Source organism: Periplaneta americana, chromosome 8 (genome assembly GCF_040183065.1).
Source record: "Periplaneta americana isolate PAMFEO1 chromosome 8, P.americana_PAMFEO1_priV1, whole genome shotgun sequence".
In the NCBI taxonomy this organism is placed as follows: Eukaryota; Metazoa; Arthropoda; class Insecta; order Blattodea; family Blattidae; genus Periplaneta; species Periplaneta americana.
In genome coordinates, this window is record NC_091124.1 from 9,322,014 (window position 1) to 9,344,219 (window position 22,206).

Below are 22,206 nucleotides of genomic sequence, written 5' to 3' on the forward strand. Positions count from 1 at the left end.
AAGAGAAATAATAAAAGATAAGACAAAAGTAGAGAAAAGAAAAAGAGAAAGAAGGAAAATGAAAGAATACAGCAAAGGAAGATATTGGACGGGAAAGAAAAATGAGAGAAAAACAATGGAGAAAGAGAAATAATAAAAGATAAGAAAAAGGCAGAGAAAAGGAAAAAAGAAAGAACGAAAAGGAGAGAAAGATGTAATAGACGAGAAAAGAGGACAAGGAAGAAAAAGGATAGAATATATACAGTATGTAAAAGATAATAAGGAGGCGAGAAAGAACAGAGAAGAAAAATTCTGCGATGTATCGGGGATATACCGGCATACAGAAGGTGCGCCACAGTTTTGGGAATGAAACTAACTTACAGCTGTATTTGTTTGAATGCTTCATTATTGTTTCGGTTTTACGAATAGAGAGTATGGGTCTATGATAAGAGAATTAATTAAAAAAGAACAGAATATGAAGCGACATTCTGAATTTAGTCCCAGCTCACAACAAACGTTTCACTATAATTAATTAAAAATGTATCATACATGTCTATTATCAATTTAATATTACAGAACTTGCAATTACAAATCAAACGAGTGGTCGTACTTGTCTGTAGCTGCTTTCGATGCCGAGATATTACCGAGAGAGACCACGCGACACGTCTAATTTTATACGCAACTTCAGCGCCCTCATGCCAGTAGCGAGGGAGGTGATGTCAATGGGCGTGGTTACACAAGTTACACTACAGTCCTGTCGCTCTTATTTCCGGCAGCCAATCACGTTACAAGTCGGCTACATTTAAACCTGCGCGTCTTGTCATTCGCTGCTGATGACGTTACGCACTTCCTGAGGCTCGATAAATTAATACTTAATATAATCGCCCGCCATTTTGGCTCTTTCGTTGGCGTTCGAAGAAAGCACACGAAGACGTTATTTGCCGCTCAATTACTTATTATCATAGGAGCTACGAATGATAATGTTCAACGGTGAGGCAAATAGATTCCTCGTCTGGTAGCTCGTCAACGAAAGAACAAAAATGGCGAACGATACTACCTACCTAGACTTTATAGAGCCTTCACTTCCTAAGGCGTAAGCAAAGAGGAGGAGTCACGCCGGAAATAACAGCGACACTACAGTTGAAGGGTTCAGAGTCATAGTGGGCCAAGCGCCATTTATTAAAAACGGAGAAAGAAAGGTTTAGACATAACTGAATACCACAGTTTAATGAAGATTGACATGTCACTTAATTTTAATGTGCATCCTTTATATTAGTTGCTATATGTTTCATTAAATTATGGTAATCACTTAATTTTAGCCCTTGTTTTCTTCGTTTCTAATATATGGCGCTTGGCCCACTATGGTTCTGAACCCTTCAGATAATGGCTTAACTACTAATAACATTAGCATTCGGCTGTAAGGGAGAAAGAAAGAGAAAGATACGTAAAAGAACAGAAAAAAATATGTAAAAGAAAGTAATGAACGAAAGAAAATAAATAATAAAGATAAGAATGAGGGAAAAAGAGACATGTAAAAAGAGAAAAACGGTAGAGAAAGAAAAAAAAACGAAATAGAGATGTAAAAGGAGAGGGGGAACGGGCGACAAAAATAGGAGAAAATAAAAAAGAAGAAAGATTAAAAAGACGGAAAAGGAAAGGTGTGAAAGAAGAGGAACAGGGCAGAAAGAGAGAAAACAAAAAGACAGAAGCAGAAAGAGAAGGAAGAATTGTCGAGAGAAAATAGAATAAAAACGTACAACAGAAGGAAAATTCTACTTTACTATTATTATCTCAACCACGAGTAACACAAACGAGGCAAGTTGCAATGCACCACTAAGCAGTAGTCACATCGTAGTATATTATCATTTTTTTCTTTCTTTCTTTCTTTCACGATTTCTCAGACCAGTAATGAAAACTGTCTCACAAATAACCGCTGAAGTTGAGACGAGGGATCAATTCCACGTCAATAATCCTGTTTTACTCCTCCTAATGGAATATTAAACGCGGAGAGACGGTTGTAAGTTTGTTACGTCGGCCTGTAAATAATGAACGGAATGAAGTCAGCGCAGATATATTTCCAGATAGTAAAATATAAACAGATACGAGGGAATTATACACTTCCTGTTACTTGTCTAAGACAAAGTGACATTATTTATACATTCTAGACATGATAAGCACAAATGTTTCATGCACACTACAATGAAACCTGAACGTTATCAGTTCAAATTACAAAACACATACGGTAGAATCTCTTTTAGGAATTTGTATTTTCTTCAGTGGCTCTAAATTCAATGCGTAGTCTATTTACAGACGAGTTGATAATATTGGAACAATGGTGGGTTTAAAAATTACGAAATTGAAGATGCCTATTAGCAGAATATCTTCCCACAGTCTCTTCGTTTAACATTAACCTCACATATGCCAGAAATCGAACTCCGATTCTCTTTTCATTGAAACCACTTGCTAAGCCATTCAGCCATGTTATTACAGGATCGGTAAAGAACGGCTCTCACAGTTCTTCGCCGCGGTGTTGAAACTTCACAATGTACAGACCCACAAACAAAATTTGGGCCACCTGAATTTTGTTTGTGGGTCTGTAGGCTACATACAGTTGGGACATAAAAACCTCACTCTTTCTGAACAAGTACAGGGACATCATTTTATTTTTACTAACATTTTTAATATTAACCTGGCTATATCTTTGAATTAAAGGTCTAGAACCGGAAACACCGTTTGCTCCCCCTTCCAAGACTGGAGTTTGATGATATTGGCGTAAAATACAAATCACTTTACTAGGTGTAGGAGGGAAGAAAAGTAGTTCATCCATTTATGTAAACTAGGAAATATCTCAATTTTGAGTTTGATAATTTTCATTAGGTTTTTGTTTAATCAAAATACAGTACTGTATTAACACTTAGTGTTTTTACTCACGAATTGAGCTATCCATGTGGACGTATTCATTATGCAGTGTATATTGTACTGTTACAGCAAATTAGCGTACAATATATAGAGAATGAAGTTAAATTGAAAAATAATCATAATATGGATATTTAAATACATTTTTAAAATGGTGGCCGTTCATTTCGATACAGGCTTCAGTTCTTTTGTGCATATTACTGCACTATAGAGTAGACTATTGTACCTAATTCTAATTACCAGTTTCGTCCTTCGTACTAGTAATTCATGTTGAAATAATTCTGTACCTACTCTATAAAAAAGTACCTTACGTACTGTAAATTTAATCTTCACTTCTGCCCGATCCGAAAAAATAAAATTAGGTACTCAGAAATGCTATTTATTGTCCGTCCAAGTGGTTATGTCGCAGGCTCGTAGAAAGGGGGGGGGGATCACGTGACAGTTAATTACTTAACGAGGCCCTTTTACTTAAGTTATTTTAAACAGTTGTATAATATTACGTAGACGTCCAATTCCTAACAGAAATTAATGTTTTCAGAAAAGAGCTAAGACAGCCCAGCTACTAGAATTTACAGAGGGGCGAACAGAAGCAGGTGGGGGAAACCGGGATGCGACGTAGGCATACGGACGACAGTAGCTGTGCGAAAATATGATTCAATATTGAAAGCTCTTTCGTCACTGGAAAACGCGAACATATTTCTGAAACGTACTATACTTACTAACTCAGTACTGCATACGCGGCCTTGGCTCTGTGTGGCGAACGATTGTAAGCTTACTAGTAGAAGGGGTGGGAGTGAAGTACATTAAAAAACTCAGGTACAATAAAAATTGAAGTAAAAATAAAATGATGTCCCTGTACAATCGCGTATGTTACTACTAGGCATGTATGGTATGTTAAATATTACATGCTCCCAGACAAAATATTGTAGCCTCGAAGATGAGACGTATGAATTAAGTCGCGTGAAAAGCTTTAGGGCCTTATTCATAGACATTCTTAGCGCGGGCTTCCGGTGGATGATCAGCAAACTAACGTGTTTCGTATTCATAAACCAGTGTTAACGGTATGGTATGATAAGATATGAATCCTGTACAAGTAACCAGTCGATAGTCGAGGCTAGTTTAGCACGCTCGTAGCACGGGCTAGCGAAATGTCTATGAATAGCACCTTTACAGTCCCTATAGCCGAGTACTGCTGTAGTAGAACTGTTTGTTAGGACAAATTCAGTTAGAAAGCGGCAGTTTCGGAAATATTTTAATACACGAAACTCACCTTCTAGGAACACTTTTTACAATGGGTTAAGAACATCAAAACGGTTCAGTGCGAGGTTCAAAGCCTCTTGACCGCCGTCATACGAAGTCAAGCAAGGTTAGCTCGGTCATACCCTGGTACGTGACAAATTATTAGGAGCGTATGTTGGATCCTGTATGATTCCTTACCAAATTCAGTTTTCTATGATTAAAAAATGGCAATACATGGCTACAAACAGGACAAATTTCTGCTGGAAGTGTTCGCAAAATCAGGGTAGACGTCTCATGAACACTGTTTTTTTTAAACAGTAATTCATAAGTTAACTAAAACTCATCAAAATATTGCATATTTCTACGCCGATGTTATATTTGACTAGACATGTGGTTTCAAAATTATTTTTTATACATTAAGGTTTTTATACCTCACTCTGTACCAAGTTCGAAATGTCTTCACAACATACTACCTTAGCCTTAAGAAAATTAAAAATAACACGGAACAAAGACAACGATGTAACTACAGACTTGCTTTGTTTACTCTGCGAGATCACAAATAACATAATTCCGTTCCGTATAAAATGCGACAACGATGAGATGTTTCCGCAGCAACATGTTCAAAAATATTTAACGGGATAGTCTGAAATTTTCGCATCCCCAATTTCACAAGGGCTGCCGGAGGCATTCCTTTACCAGCTCTCACTTTGACAGAGGAACATAGGTTAAGGGTGTTTGAGAAAATATTTGAGGCTAAGAGGGACGAAGTTACAGGAGAATGGAGAAAATTACACAACGCAGAACTGCACGCATTGTATTCTTCACCCGACATAATTAGAAACATTAAATCCAGACGTTTGAGATGGGCAGGGCATGTAGCACGTATGGGCGAATCCAGAAATGCATATAGAGTGTTAGTTGGGAGACCGGAGGGAGAAAGACCTTTGGGGAGGCCGAGACGTAGATGGGAAGATAATATTAAAATGGATTTGAGGGAGATGGGATATGATGGTAGAGACTGGATTAATCTTGCTCAGGATAGGGACGAATGGCGGGCTTATGTGAGGGCGGCAATGAACCTCCGGGTTCCTTAAAAGCCTGTAAGTAAGTAAGTAAGTAAGTAAGTAAGTAAGTAAGTAAGTAAGTAAGAGGGATGAAGTTACAGGAGAATGGAGAAAGTTACACAACGCAGAACTGTACGCATTGTATTCTTCACCCGACATAATTAGAAACATTAAATCCAGACGCTTGAGATGGGCAGGGCATGTAGCACGTATGGACGAATCCAGAAATGCATATAGAGTGTTAGTTGGGAGACCGGAGGGAGAAAGACCTTTGGGGAGGCCGAGACGTAGATGGGAAGATAATATTAAAATGGATTTGAGGGAGGTGGGATATGATGGTAGAGACTGGATTAATCTTGCTCAGGATAGGGACGAATGGCGGGCTTATGTGAGGGCGGCAATGAACCTCCGGGTTCCTTAAAAGCCTGTAAGTAAGTAAGTAAGTAAGTAAGTAAGTAAGTAAGTAAGTAAGTAAGTAAGAGGGATGAAGTTACAGGAGAATGGAGAAAGTTACACAACGCAGAACTGTACGCATTGTATTCTTCACCCGACATAATTAGAAACATTAAATCCAGACGCTTGAGATGGGCAGGGCATGTAGCACGTATGGGCGAATCCAGAAATGCATATAGAGTGTTAGTTGGGAGACCGGAGGGAGAAAGACCTTTGGGGATGCCGAGACGCAGGTGGGAGGATAATATTAAAATGGATTTGAGGGAGGTGGGATATGATGATAGAGACTGGATTAATCTTGCACAGAATAGGGACCGATGGCGGACTTATGTGAGGGAGGCAATGTACCTGCGGGTTCCTTAAAAGCCATTTTGTAAGTAAGTAAGCCTACTTATTTAAAATGGTGTGAAGAGAAGACAAGGGAAACCAAAGTAGTCGGACAATCCTGATTCACGTTTGCTTTATGTACACAATTGCATAGAATATGATGGAAATCGAACTCCAATCATAGTTAAAATTACATCACATGGTTAAAATGATACCTACAGAATTTACATCTGTTCTTTTTATTGCTCAATGCATTTTGAGAAACCGAGGAAAAAAAAATAAATATAAAGTAAAAATACGTTTTTACTCCGTACATTCCTGCACAAAAAAGACGAGTAGTAGTGTTGGTGGTGGTGGTGGTGGTGGTGGTGGTAGTAGTAGACCTAGTATTTTATTTAACAACTCTTTCGACTGCAGACGTTATTCTGGGTCGAAATTCAACCTGCATGAGAATTGTCCGACGAATTTTTCCTAAGTCCCATATCACGTACAGAGCTCTTTTACGTTCCGTAATCTACGAGGTAGAGGAAACACAAGAGGCATTTAGTCGCTAAGATCGATGATAAATAGGGCTCGGATTTTTATGACGTCATATTTTTATCCTGGTCTCTTTAAATTAAATTAAACACATTCCTATATTTTCTGAACACGATGACATGATTTATTATTGGTCATATAGGGTAGACCAGGGTAATTGTAAACACTTTTCACTGATTTCAAATATATTTCAACATTACACAACCCTCAATAACGGTAAGCATGACAAAGAAACATTGTGTTATTTTTAGATCTTATTTTTCCCTGAACATGGTTTAAAAATAATAAGGTTGACTTTTTTTCATCTTTTAATTGCTAGTTTACATTTATCCCTTTGAGAGGGGGGGGGGGTAACTGTAAACACCAATTTTCGCACGGGCTATCAGACACTGAACATTTTTTGTTCTGTTTCAGAAGAAAGAGCTGTACTCCTTCCAACTCCAATTTGGCCATTGGAACATTTCGTCCCTTTAATCTATGATATATGACGATATAGGAGCTCAGTACCTCTCCTGAGCTTCACGATAACTGCAGTTACTATTTTTAACATCTGTGACAACTCTCTTTAAATCTTCTACAGTGTAGTTGGGTGGGGGTCTCTTTGATTACTGAAAAGTACGAAATGTAACCATAGTAAAACATGTTTACAATTACCCCCAAACAATTAAAACTATGGGGCAAATGTAAACACGTCATAATTTAATTAACTGAGATTATGGAAGATCTCAAAACCATTGTGATAAATGTTAACTACTCATAAAAACAACATATTCTTAAAAAATAGCACTGTACATTTACTTGCAATGCCAAAAATGAAGGTAAAGCTTATTCTTTCTCAATTTTTTTGTAGACTCTTACAAAACATTCGTTCACAACTAAGCAGTTACTTCTATTTGGCGCGAAACTGCTTTGTAGGTTAGCCAACATGTTAATTTAAATATTCCCCCAAATTAAATTTTTAATATTGACAGTTTTGTATTTTTCACAGCATTTGTTTACAATTATCCTCATCTACCCTAAATGTATATTTTACTATTTCTTCTATTTCTTCAAGTATTATTCTCATGTTTTGTGTCAATAATGGCAAGAGATTTTGTTCACATTTCGTTATTTGATTTCCTATCCTTACAAATATTTTGTGCTTAAACGAAGTTTGAAGGTAACTGGATTCGCCAGCAGTAAGTTGTCAAAATACACAGGCCAAAATAATGTTAGGAATATGACCATATTGTTGCTGGTCGGTCTCGTCTTCAGTCTCTTCATCCCTTCTAAATATGACGCTTCAGACATTCCAACCCCGGTGTTGCCAGGTAGCAATTAATAAACAGTCGGTGACACTGTTAACATAGCAGTAAAATAATAACTAGCCACGCAGAGGAAAGACGTTGGACTTTTTTACCCCTCTATCCACCCCCCCCCCCTTTTATTGGGTGAACAATCCGCTACCGCCAATACAAGGACTTTAGAAAAAAATGTAGGATTGTGAATAAGTTTTCTACGTAATTTTTGGAAAAAAAAAAAAAAAATTGATTTACGTCATATTTGGTATATTTCAGGGCATAGGTGCATGCATATTTCCTGAATTTTTAGGTAATAGAACTCCGAGCCTTAATAACAAATCTACATTTCTTTACCGAGAACGGATCCCGAATTCGCTGAAAATATACCCGGATGTGCTATTATTTGAACAAAGCGGGGGAGAATTACGCACGAGATGAAATTGATAGAAAGCCGATAAAATAAATAAATAAACACACAGTGTTACCATGTGAACTTCGAACATACACGAGAACAGAACACTTACGTTGCAACATTAATAATAAATCGTGGAGAAAGTTCTGAATAACCTTGACACTTCAGAAGCATGGATAAATGAAACAATAACATGCATGATAAGTAGAACTAAGTGCATAATAAATACATCGAGTTCGTACACAGAAAATTATGATCCTTAAACATTGCGAAAATTTCGATAAACCTGGTAGACAAATCGAATAATGTAGGCAGGTCTAAGTATTATTAAATATAACAAAATAATCAATGATAAATGCAAGAAAATAAACGAACAAAACGTCATAAAAACTACCGCCATAGTGGGAACGAATAACGAGAAGGGTCCTGCCATTGTACAGAAAAAAAAAATCAAAGAGACTTGGACTTAAAAGTTTCGCGTTGCGATAATATCGATGGAAATTGATAAAAATATTTAACTGCATACGTAAATTATAAAACATCGTTAGTAAAGCAAGTAAAACGTAAAGTCAACCCCATGACAGGCCCTATCGGCCCAAAGGATGACGAGACGTTAAGGCTCCCACCTTTACAGACAATCGGAATTTAATGGCAGTATTTGGGGGGGGGGGCATGCAGTCAAATCCGAACACGCAAATTGCGATATATTTTACATCCCGAAAATATCAATAAACAGAAGAAAAAATGAATAAATTAACAGTTCAAAAAGACATTACATAGAAAATCTCTAATAAACTAGACAAAACTACTACAGAAATCTATAATGTACCTACAGTAGGCTACTTGTGAAAATTTACAATGCAACAATACTAACAGGCCGCCGGCGTAGCACAAACAGAGTCTGCCTGTTAATCGGGGAACTGCGATCGGGTTTGGTTCAATTACCGATTGGGATTTTCCGAGGTTTTCCTCAACTATAAGGCGAATGTCAGGTAATCGCACGGAGAATCCTCGGCCTCATCTTGCCAAATACCATCTCGGTATTACCAAAACCAAAGAAATACACTAATAAATAAAGGAGACAATCTAAAATAATCTGATCAGTTAAAAATGTTAAATAAAGCATGGAATAATTTATAGTATTGTAATATTACTACGGACACTTCCAATTAACATAAATCACATTTCGACGCTGCAATCACATCGAATCGAGCAGGACATTTATAACAGAAAACGAAATCCATTAAAACAATAATAAACATTTGGAAAATTAAAAAGAATAAAACGTTACCGTGGAAACTTCGAACACACGAATTTTCACTACGACACTTGTCTTTCGAAAATACTGGTTCATAAATAATGAGCAGGCTTAGGTCTAGGGACACACAGTAACCACTATGAGGTTTAGAGTACACGGAGTGTAAATGACGTCATGACCCACGTGCAGTAACCCGACTGCAACAGCACAGGTGGGTCCGTAATGTGCATTACCGTTGTGTGTATTGCTGCTTGGCTGCGGTACGTGTAACAGGCTTCGGCGTAGGGACGCCTGATTGAAGGTTACAACTCACATTAATACTTTAACGGTAGACATTTAATGTCTACACTAGGAATGTACTGTATATACTGCATGTGTACAGAGTGAAATATATATTGTGCCGTACTGTGACGGACTGTTTACATGTTGAGACACGAAGTTACGGCGCGCTCTATCTCCCACTTCACTCGACCAACACAACACTATTGTCCGTGCGTTCTGAACTTCATGCGTTTCTGTGCCCAGGACCGAAGCCTGATAACGAGCAACTTCACAATAACCTAGGCAATTCAAAATCGTTGTTTCATAAAATACAATAATGTAATCAGAAAAAAAGTTACTATTACGGACATTTCGTACACACTGAACCATTACACTGGGCCCAAGGTCTCACCAATATTGTTGAACTGAAAAAAAAAAAAATATATATATATATATATATATATAAAACGGTCTTGGAAGTCAATGACATTAAACAAATTAAATAAATAATGATAATACATACACAAATGAAATCACCATGGAAATATAGCACATACAAAATTCTGATATGACTATGTTTACGTTTGGAAAACATTTGAGTATACAAATTTCACATTGTAAAAATATCTGGAAATAACCCGGCTATTTAAAAGTCGCAAAAAATATATACAAAAAATTAACAGAAGTAGTTTCAGATGACACGCTTTACGTTACAACTGTAATTAGTCGGAGTCAAAACATCAACAGTAATTTCTGTTACTTGAACATCAATTTTGAAACTATTAGTACAAAATTACTATTACGAAGGGTAACAAGTAGTCGTAAACTGGGATGAAGTAATACGAGACTAGAAATTCTGGAAATTATTTAACAAATAACAGCCAGAATCTAAACAACACCAACCGTAAGAGTTCTTCCGTTCGATTGACCTTGAGACGAGAGCGCAATGATTCAGTAGATATTCATATAATTCTACACTAGACTACATTTCAGAAGCGGATTAGAAAGTTCACCGATCGAAAATATTATGGAAACTTCGAACGTACAAAGTTATGGTAGGTAAGCCTACTTTAATATTGTATAAAAAAAATCCCTATAAGAAAGTTATGAACGTCGTTGCCAAGGCAGTAAGTGTGCGGTAAGTAGTTATAACAGCACTGTGATTTCTTTTGTTTGCATAGCAACCAGAACGTGCGGTACTGTCAACTTACGAAGCATGTAAACAAAAATGGTATAAGTAGGGAAAAAAGCATGATTGTCCAAAAAATAGTAAATAAACTGTCTCTGGAGATATTTTACATACTAGACACACAAGATGAAGCTTTTAAATCGGAAGGGGTTGGGAGTTACACAAGTTTCAATACCTAAAAACAAATATTTGAAACGGTGCGTACGAAAGTAAAACAATCATAATCTGGAGATGAAACATGGTGTTGATTTTAATCTGTGATAATGATTAAGCAAATATACGCTAGAACTTGAGCAGCGTAAATGCCAATGTTCTTCCAATCAAATGGCGATCAAAACAGATAAATTATGCATATAATAGGATACTGGAGCGATGAAATGTGAATCGACGAAAAAGCTAAAGATATGACGTACGATGTTACTTTGCTTTTACGTTGCGAAATGGTGAAAGTCAGAAAAAAATCGAATAATCCCAGCAATTAAAGTTGGCATTAAATTCTGTGGCCGGGATGAAAAAGGTCTTAAGTCAATTTTTTGTGAAAATTTGATTTTTATATATTCTGAAAGCGGAAACAATTCTCTACAATCTGGTAAAACGATTAAAGTCAAATAAGACTCCTGACTGGATTTACAGAGCGTTACCAAATATCCTAAGTACTTTTTGAATCGATCACACACAGAATAGCCTAAAGGACTTAAGAAAAATTTAATACTTTATTCCTTACAAACATCACATGTTTATTTTCTATGCTTCCCTATTAAAAAGATCTAACTTGTATTTTAGTCATTTATCACATACTGATGTCCTTTTCTTTTAAAACTTTAAGCACCAGGGTAAACAGTCCTATAATTGTTTAAGACACATTTTGCATTCCTAACAATTTACATTTATAATTTATTTTGACATGAAAAAGGTCTTATGTTTAAATAGTTTCTTCTACTCAGTTTGGGTTCTAGTCTTAAAAGGCTTAAGTGCGGTTATTTTTGGAAATAGGCGTAATCAAGAAAATTGTTAAATGAGCAACATTACCTAATTTAGAAGAAATATAAACAAATAATATCCAGGAAAAACCTCTTAATTAAAACAACTCTACAATTGACATCAATTTCAATCTTTCTACTGCTCTCCTGAAAAGTATAAATTTTTTACTTAAGACCTTTTTCCTCTCAGCAACAGAATTATACGTCCATGTTACTTTAACTGTGATAAATTAACATTCATGCAGACTTCACTGCCTAAAAACAAACATTTGAAACATTCGAAGGAATGGAACTACAAAAAAAAAACTTCATAAATAGATATTAAGATTTTGGACATGCTTAAACAAAAATATGCATTACAATTTGAACAACGCTGTCAAATGTTCATCCTATCGAAAGTCATAATTTTACGATTCGAAATATTGCAGGAACTAAGAGAAAACAGTGAATGGTCCCAGTGTTGTTAGAATAGAACAGCAAACAAAATGTCATTAGAGAAATTTTTTAGAATTGCAATGTGACACTAATGAACTGGGAGATTAAAGGATTGTACGATTTTAGTACCTTAAAACGAATATTTTAAACAGTGGGTAAAATAATTTGGCTTACAACCACGAAGGAGAAAAACAAGTCGTAAACTAGAGATTAAATATGACGTAGACTCGAAATTGAGGAAATTATTAAGCACATATCCTCTAGAATTTGACCAGCGTAAACTGGCCCTGCTCTTCGAGTCAAACGAAAATGAGAATAGCAATTCAGTAAATATTCGTAAAACCAGATACTAGAACATTTCAGGAGCACAACAGAGAGTGACCGACCGAAAGATAACTAAAACACTGGTATCGAGACTTCGAACATCCGAAGTTACAATTTTACGGTTCGAAATATTGATGATACAAGGGGAAAATAGTAAATGACCTCCGTGTTGCTACAGCAGATTCCACGTTAAGAAAAAAGTATTGAGCATATGAGGCTATTCCTGAAATGCCTACCTACCACATACTGTAGCTTCTACAATGTACTAGGCAAGGGTCATAAAACCAATGCTTTTTCCTTAACGCGTAATGCTCTATAGAATAGCAAACAGAAAAATGTTATAATTACAATAATGTGGTACTAATAAATTGCGGTTTAAAGGGTTGCACAGATTTTACATTTTAACAAATATTTAAAATTAGGGGTCAAAAAATTACAACTACGGTGGAATAAAGCACTCGTAAACTGGAGATGAAATATTATGACGTCGACTCGGAAGTAATGAAATTACTGTAAGCACATATCCACTAGAATTTGAGCAGAGCCACTATTCGTGTTCTTTCAATCGAACGGCCATGAGAATAACAATTCAGTCAACAATCGTATAATCAGACACTATAACATTTCAGGAGCACAATACAAAGTTACAATTTGATTATTCAAAAATATTGATTATACAGAGTAAAATAGTGAATGGCATCAATGTTGCTAGAACGGCAAACAAAATGTCACTAGAGAAATTTTAGAATTACAATGCGACACTAAGTAACAAATTGTGGGATTTACGGTTACACAGATTTTAAATTTAAACAAATATTTTAAATTGTGGATCAAAGAATTAAAACTACGATGGGAGAAAAATTATCGTTAAAGTTGGAGATGAAATATGAGTAAGGGAATTATTGAGCACGCATCAAACTGTCCGTGTTCTTGGAATCGAACGGCCATGAGGATAATAATTCAGTAAACAATCGTATAATCAGACACTATAACATTTCAGGAGCACAATACAAAGTTACAATTTGATTATTCAAAATATTGATTATACAGAGTAAAATAGTGAAAGGCATCAATGTTGCTAGAACGGCAAACAAAATGTCACTAGAGAAATTTTAGAATTACAATGCGACACTGACAAATTGTGGGATTTACGGTTACACAGATTTTAAATTTAAACAAATATTTTAAATTGTGAGTCAAAGAATTACAACTACGATGAGAGAAAAATTATCGTTAAAGCTGGAGATGAAATATGAGTAAGGGAATTATTGAGCACATATCAAACTGTCCGTGTTCTTGGAATCGAACGGCCATGAGGATAACAATTCGGTAAACAATCGTATAATCAGACACTAGAACATTTGAGGAGCACAGCGGCAAGTGCGCGATCGAACGAAGAGCGCCAGCCGCACGAGGAAGGGTAGCAGAGAGTCCGTAGGGTGAACGGTTTAAAATTAACTCTCCCACAAAATTTTTAAAGTGAAACAAAAAGAGGAAGCGTTATCAAGTTCGCGTAAGTGCAGAGGTCATTAAGTGTTGCGATCATTAGAGTAACGAGCCGATGGTGTGCATCCCTGCCCACGTGTGGGGGCTATGACGCATGTCCGGCAGATCGCCAGGCCAGGCCAGGCAAGGTCACGCCGCGCCATCCCGTGACCTGGTTCCGACCCGAGCAGCGCCGAGCGGCCGGCACACGGATCGATGGTGCCAAGGCCGGTACCTGCACACACCTCCACTTACCTGCCAGCCCACGACTCGCCACGCCGAACGAACAGATTAGCATGCCCTTAAAATATCCTTCAACAATCACCACCACATCACACAGGACTGCCTGACTACTGTACACACGACGTGCACCGGCCCCAGATGTTCGCTCCTCGCTCAAACTGCTCCTCATCGATTGGCAGGCGCAACCGCGTGACGTCACTGCAGCGACCAATCGCGAGTCGCTCTTACATAATGAAGGAGATGTCAAACCGTGTGAGTCAGCTGCTCGGATCCACGGTGTACGACACCAGGAGGGGGGTCGGTTCTTCTGGTCCAGAGTCTTCAAGTGAATGAAGAGCGTAGAAAACTACCGCTGCAGACTTGCTTCGTTATCTAGTGCGACGCCTTCGGCAAATAAATAAGCCGCCAATCAAGACGACACATGTATAGAACGCCCACGACGTAAACATTACTACTTTAATTAGATTTATATTATTACTCTTTTTATTTCATTCATATCACGGGAATCATATTTCCATAGTCTTAAACTGTACCTTGCTTTGGATATACGGCTTTAGAAATCAAGTACTTGCTCAACACACTGTATAACTGATTCAAGTGGAATGGCCGTTCGAGGCTCGAGGTTCACACTCAGCCGAAGGCGATGGGTTTTAAAGGGAGATACAACGTGGCTTTGCTCCGCGAGCAAAGTAAATCTGAGGGGCACGTGTTGTATGTTTACGAAACAGTTTTGTCGAATGAAAATGTCAAATTATTATGATCTCTTACCAAGGGATCGTTTTTCTGTAACTTCTCTTAAGGAGGAAGTACAGGTTTAAAGGTTAAAAAATGCGATTTCTTTATATAGGTATATTTTATTTTAGCTCGGATCTTTCCTCTCATTTCGGTGAAAAAATTATGCGGATATTTGCATTATAAGTTGTGGCAAAAAATGTGAGGTCCCTTTACGTAAGGCTTTTTCGCTCACTCGATGTTTACTGCTCGTTTCCTGCAACTTTTATTTTTCAATAGGTCTACCTTTTCTCTAATAACTCAAAACATTTTTAAGATATTGCAATGAAATTTTGTATGCAAGAACATTTCATATTGTAAACTATCCTTAGCCGAGTCATTAGTTTCAACTTGTGCAGTTAATTAAAACAAATATTTTGCCATAAAATGACAAAAAAAAAAGTCGCTTTATTTTCAAACGAAAAAAGTATATTTTCATTTTATATTTATATAGAGGGGTCGTTCACATGATATTTATGAAGTAAATTAAAAAAAAAAATCACTAAAAATAATTATATTTGTAAATATGTCATTTCAAGGTACAAAACGCTGCCCTCGTTTTGTAATTTCTTATTGGTTTATTTTACGACGCTGTGATGGTTATCTATAGGGGAACAACTTATAAAACTCCGTTGGTCTGCGCATGCGTCAATCTTAAAGAGTGGCACAATGGTCTATAATATTCACCTCCTCCTTCCTAATTGTCAGCCAATAGTAGCGCTTACTGATAGCAGTGATGCGTCAGATGACTTGTCAATCTGTAGCGACAATGGTTCAGATTGATGGAGGGAAACTCCAGACTCTGCCTTCAGCACAACGGTAAGGTTTAGTAACCTCCTACAACGGAGTTTTGCCAGTTGTAGGCCTATAGCGTCTGAGTGAAGTAAAGGTGATGCGAAATGAGTCCATCATCAAATTAACTCTGCATTTGCTCTTAGTGAGTTGAGGGAAAACCTCAACCAGGTAACTTGTTCCAACCAGGATTTGAACCCGGGCCCGCTCGTTTCACGGTCTGACATACTAACCGTTACTCTACAATGGCGAACTTATTTTGTAATTATAATTACCGGCAACTATAACACTTTAAGTAAATGTGAAAATAGTTCTCAGTAATAGAACTGAAGTAAATTAAATGTAGGCCTATACTAAATTGTAAGGCAAAAGGATCTTTGGTTGTTGAGGGGAAAAAAATAATTCCACTCATATTCCAGGATCTAAGCTGTATCTCTCCCCTTAAGCCAATACGCCACATCACTTGGAGTTCAAGTTTCAACTTGTAGAAGTTTCCTTATTAGGCTACGTTTTTCTTTGTAGCGATTCAAATGTTTTCTTGGTATTGATTTCAGATAATTTTTCAGTAACTTTGTTACAATTCTGTGGTCCCATTGATGTCTGGTACTATTACAAAGAACTTCAAACCTACTCCACACTGTTCGAGTAATACAAAGAGGGACATTTTCAGTGACTATTTATAAAATGCGATAAAACTTTATGGAGTAAATAAAATATGTAGGAAACAACCTACGAGCTTATTTAGACTTTTATTTATGCAATTGAAATTATTAAAAAACATCTTTCAGGTGACCTCTACTTGCAATGTACTGCTGAAGTCGCTTCTGGAAACTTGTCACGACACGAATACACAACTCCTGGTCAAGATGTTCAATTTCATGTCGAAATTTCTTGTACTACAGCTCTTGAATATCTAATCTATGGGAGAACATTATCTGTTTCAAATACTTTTGTAGATATTGCATAGCTTCTTCCCCAGACGGATATGTCTCTCGATCTGGTGATATTCCATGACCTTGGCGTTTACCCGATTTGACAGCTCTAGATTTTTTTTTATGTAATTCAGAATGAAAGTGATTCTAACTTCTACATAACATTTTGTGGACTGATGAGATCTCTCTTCAGTTGAATGGTACACTCAGGAGACAATTTTATGCTCATGCTGTTATGCCTACAGTTTGGGCAGATAGGTATATGCAGCGCTGAAATTACAAACCTTTTTTAAGGGATTGTAACTACGGAGGAGTATAATCGTATATTAAGATAAATTATACCAGAATTAAACTACAGCTTAATGTTTGAACAATTTTATTTGTAAAAAAAAAAAGATGGTGTAACACTGCACTATGGTTTAAATATAGTCTACTGTATTTTAATGAATATATTCAAGGGTGAAAAGGAAGGTATGAAACAATTATTGAGTGGCCGCGAAGGCATACACGCCATGTGATTTCTCAATGTGGGGAATAATAAAGGACAACTTTTTGCTACAAAACCAAGAGATCTACAACACTTCAGCGAAATAATTTAAGAACTAATTTTATGTTTTTATAACAATGATACCCTTTCTGACAGAATCTGCAAATTACAGACTAAATGCTGTTACAAACGTATAGACAGCAGTGGTGGTTAGGCCTACTATAAATAAGAGCGAGAGTAAAGTGAAACATCAAAATTGAACAAAAAATTATTGCTATACTATATATTGCACTTTCGGTTAACTGACTTATGCCGAACCCGGTAGTAATACACTGCCAGCGTAAATTTTGAAAACTGATAAATGTCTAGTTTATGTACATCCTTCCCGCAATATTATTTCGAGACGATGGATGTTCCTCCATCGAAACATTTTGCTAGAACTAATCCAAAAGAAGGCAGAAAATCATGACTATTGTGCGCGGAGATCGCATTGCGACGTTGCTGGTGGTATGGTTATGGTGTTACGGCAACCATTATCGCCCTGAGAAACGAATACGATCCGCCCATAGGAAACTACAGATTTCCGCGCATCGCAAGAAACTGAAAAAGGAACCTCAAAATAAAGTGCCGTATCTATAAAATAAATTCTGACTTAAGAGTGGTGTACGTAAACAAATTTTTTATTCAATATTTTTTCCACTGCTTATATGTAAAAAGGGCTTTGTTTAGTCGCTCATAGCAACCTAGACAATGACTTTAATCCAAGAGTGAATAAAACTAACTAGACCACAAGCAAGGGTCCTTACATGTTTTCAATTTTTCTGAAAGGTACGCCAATATGATTTCTTCGTTAACGCCTTTCACGATCCTACTTTCTCCCACTCACAAAATAACTTATATTCTTTCTGATAAATAGATGCTGATTTCTGCGGAACTAACGTGGACAAAGCCGCTTTGGCGACATTAAGGACTTCATCCGGTAAGAAAACTTCTTTACACGATGTTTTGCTTCCGAAAAACAAAAATTTTATATTTATTTCTGTGGTGTTCGGGTAAAATGAAATAAATCATTAAAAAATAAGTTTTCAGTTAGGTCCTAAATGAAAATTAAACATCGAACTCTTATTGCAAATAATTTTCTACACTGATAAAACACATAAAAATGACATCCCTCTTTACCCGAACATCACAGATTTATTCTGTATCCAACGCGATTGACAATGTTGTCTTTATTACTATTCTTTAAATCACAGCCAACTGTACATAATACTTACTTACTTATTGGCTTTTAAGGAACCCGGAGGTTCATTGCCGCCCTCACATAAGCCCGCCATTGATCCCTATCCTGAGCAAGACCAATCCAGTCTCCATCCTCATATCCCACCTCCCTCAAATCCATTTTAATATTATCCTCCCATCTACGTTTCGGCCTCCCCAAAGGTCTTTTTCCCGCCGGCCTCCCAACTAACAAAATATTTAGTTGAACTAACCATGGACAACAGTTGGCTTTGAATCAAACAATAACAAACGATTAAAAAATATTTTCAAAGAAATATCACTTTCATATTAGTAATGGAAAAAATTATTGTATACAACACGAGACTTAATAGATTTTATTCACTCGTGGAAATTATCTTCTTCAGCTTCGTCTCAGAGGTAAACATTCCACTCATGGATAAAATCTTAGGGGAAAGTCGGGTAGTATCGGACATCGGGTAATATCGGACAGTGAGTTTCTTTCATTTACCACACGATGATAGTACCTGATTGACATGGTTACGTTTCTGTGATGTCGCATAGAGAAACGTAACCATGTCATTCAGGTACTACTATATGGTGGTAGATGAAAAAAACGCACTGTCCGATACTACCCCATGTCCGATACTACCCGACTCTCCCCTACTTAAGTCTCTTGTCACATAAATTACTATTATTTGAATGAGGTGTAACTTATAAAGAATGAAAAAAAAAAGTTAGGGGAATCTCTTAAAACCATGTGAACGACAGACAGACAGACACATTTCAGAGGAATGCTCTTGTTAATTTTTACGGGGTGAAATAAGAAAAGAAAACGGAGGAGAGAAACGAGGAGAAATAAAAGAAGAGAAGAAGAAAGAAATCCAAACGAAAATTATAAGATGAGGAAAGAAAATGGAGATGAAAAAATGGGCTAGAAAGGGGACGAGGGAGAGATTAGAGGTAGGAAAAAGGAGAAACAAGATTGGGCAAAGAATCGAGAGGAAGGAAATTGGAAAGGCGGAAGGAAGAGGAAATGCGGAAAATTATATACATTAAAACCTCTATTATCCGTGGTAATGAAGGGGGTGAACTGAACGGTTAATCGAAAAAAATCGGATAATTCGTACCATGAATGATTTCTTCAATTAAGTGTGTAATAATGTAATTTAAAGTTCCTGCCATGCTGCAACCACTGATGTCTTCACGCTAGACACTACGCTGTGCAATATTATGCTATAACAAACACAATGAAATACAGTAATATGTTGCACTGTATCTTTGTTTTCTATTAAATCGCGCACAGTTGTAACGCCAATCTCGTATTCTCATGCGACATGTAGGCCTACCACATTTATCTTTTTCAAAGCCGCTCTATTATTTGCACATTCGTGGAAGACATTTTGCATACAAGCAATACTGAATGGTGCATGGATTTGCGGTTGTGCGGAAGTTCTTGGGGACATTTATCTGACAACTGATTTGACTATTTTACAAGTTGGGAAAGCATCACCTCCAACAAGTAACTGTTTATGTTGCCGACAACGGCAGAAACATATCTACTACATACGGTCTTACTAATAAAAACTCTATATACAGACGTTTAACTGTCTTATACTTATACAATGAGTAGCTCGTTTATAAGTCGTGTGTAAATTCCTTACTAATAATCACTACATACGTCGTGTATAACAGTATAACTGTTACACAGCTACGTCATAGTTTCGTCATTACTTCGTTACGAAAGGTAATAGAATATCTGAGGTTCTCTACTGCATCCGGTAGAGAGCTCTAGTGTTGCGTGTTAAATATCGATAGTACAACTGGCTCTAATCGATTACCACACTACATTTCGGTCAAAGAGTACAAGCTACAGCAATACTATTCTAATAATTCTATGATCTTTGGTTTGTTCTTCTGTGGTTACATGGTAAACATCATCATAAAATGACAGTCGATACTAACAACTGTTAAAGGGGCGGCCATTTTTTCCCTATATACAACGCTTAAACAAGGGGTTTCGTGTATATAACTACTGCAAAGCAATTCCCATTATATAGTTACAGCCTGTTTATACGTCCATAGCTTATTCACGGTTTATTAGTAACGTTTTCTGTTTCAACTCTGCATAAGTCTCGTATAAAAACTATACACGGTTTATTAGTAAGACTGTTAGTCTACTGTGTAATGTTAGTGGTAAAGGATTGTAATAATCTTCTCTAGATAAAATACGTACAGTACTAACGTAATGTACAGAACTTCGTATTCTTTTTGCAGCAAAAAAGAAAAAAAAACGCGTCAGGAAGGCAGTCGGATAATCCGCCGATCGATTAATAGGGCGACGGATAATCGGGGTTCTACTGCAGATGATAAAAAAGACTAGAAAGAGGAAGACGAGAATGAAGAGAAAACTATTCTGCAATATACATCGAAAAGAAAAAATCTTACCTCTAACCAGGATCAAACACGAGCCATTCTAGTCCGCAGCCAGGTGTTCTATCAACTGACCTAGCCGGACTACCACCAAGCACACATACGCACCTAGGCACACAGGTTGAGGAGTGTACTACTAGCATCTGCGTGGACTACACTCGAACCTTATACCCCGGACGAACGGAACTCTTCAGAGATTCAGCAGTCTGTAAAGCGGTAGATTGATCTGTCTCATGTTTCTTTTGTGCAGATCTAACGCGTGGGTCGCACGTCACTCGCGTCGCCTCTCACCTGTCCGGCGGGCGATACACTTATCAGCATCCACGAAGGTCAAGTTTCCTATCTTCCACGACGGGTGCACACGCCGGACTTATCGGCCAGCGCGACTACTAGTTCCATGTGTAGCGGCTATTCAACACTACGCACAAACCACTTTTTGGCACTCTGTCGCAAAAGCTGGAATCTCTTAGTTAATGATGCACTGTGTACAAATTTACGTAACTTTTAACCACGATAAAATTTTGTTAAACCGCTCTGCCTTGGCACATTCTGATTACTACAGTATTGTCTAAACGTTACAAAGCCAGCAGCGTCTACCTCGTTACGTTCTGCTTCGAAGCGATGTCGTTACATAACGCTGATACAAGTTGCGAATTGCCGCTATATCGACATTCTGATAACGAAGAAGTTGACAATAGCGGTTTCGCACCGATGCCACATTTTCAAAGCACCACTTCAATGTACAAATGTTTTAATCCCAAAAACAGTGATGCCAGCTCGAAATGTATTTCTTCAATCTATAACATTTTCGGGTATATGCCAATGACATAATATATAAAATGAAATGGGATTGTTGTTGACTACTGTTAAACAGTTAAAAACCTGTATTTTCATTGATAGCAGTCTAAACTAGAACACTCAGATAACACTTGAAAATATTTTTTTCTACTTCGCTCCCTGTTTCATATGACAGAATTTCTACCACTTAGTCTAAAAAAATCTTATTCAAACGCTTTCAATGCTCCATTTCAATTATTGCTACATAATGTAAGTTCACCCTTAGCTGAGAGAATACAACGTATTTGTAATGTGTGCCTTTGATTCGACTGACCATGTAACGCCTTTCCTTCAATTACTTTCATAGAAAGAAATGAACAATATATTCATTTCTCA

The 22,206-nt window shown here is 37.0% G+C and overlaps 1 protein-coding gene across 11 annotated transcripts in view; it reads right to left on the reverse strand.

The window, feature by feature from the left end:
* Positions 1 to 22,206, reverse strand: part of Mef2 (myocyte enhancer factor 2) — a 409,979-nt gene that overhangs the window by 63,737 nt on the left and 324,036 nt on the right. Inside the window, exon 1 of one of the 11 annotated variants that reach the window (XM_069832388.1) lies at positions 14,395 to 14,536. The exons of the other annotated variants lie outside the window; for them this stretch is intronic. The gene's annotated coding sequence lies outside the window, so the exon portion shown is untranslated. Of the gene's footprint in view, positions 1 to 14,394; positions 14,537 to 22,206 lie in introns of those variants that run through there. 11 annotated transcript variants of the gene reach the window in all.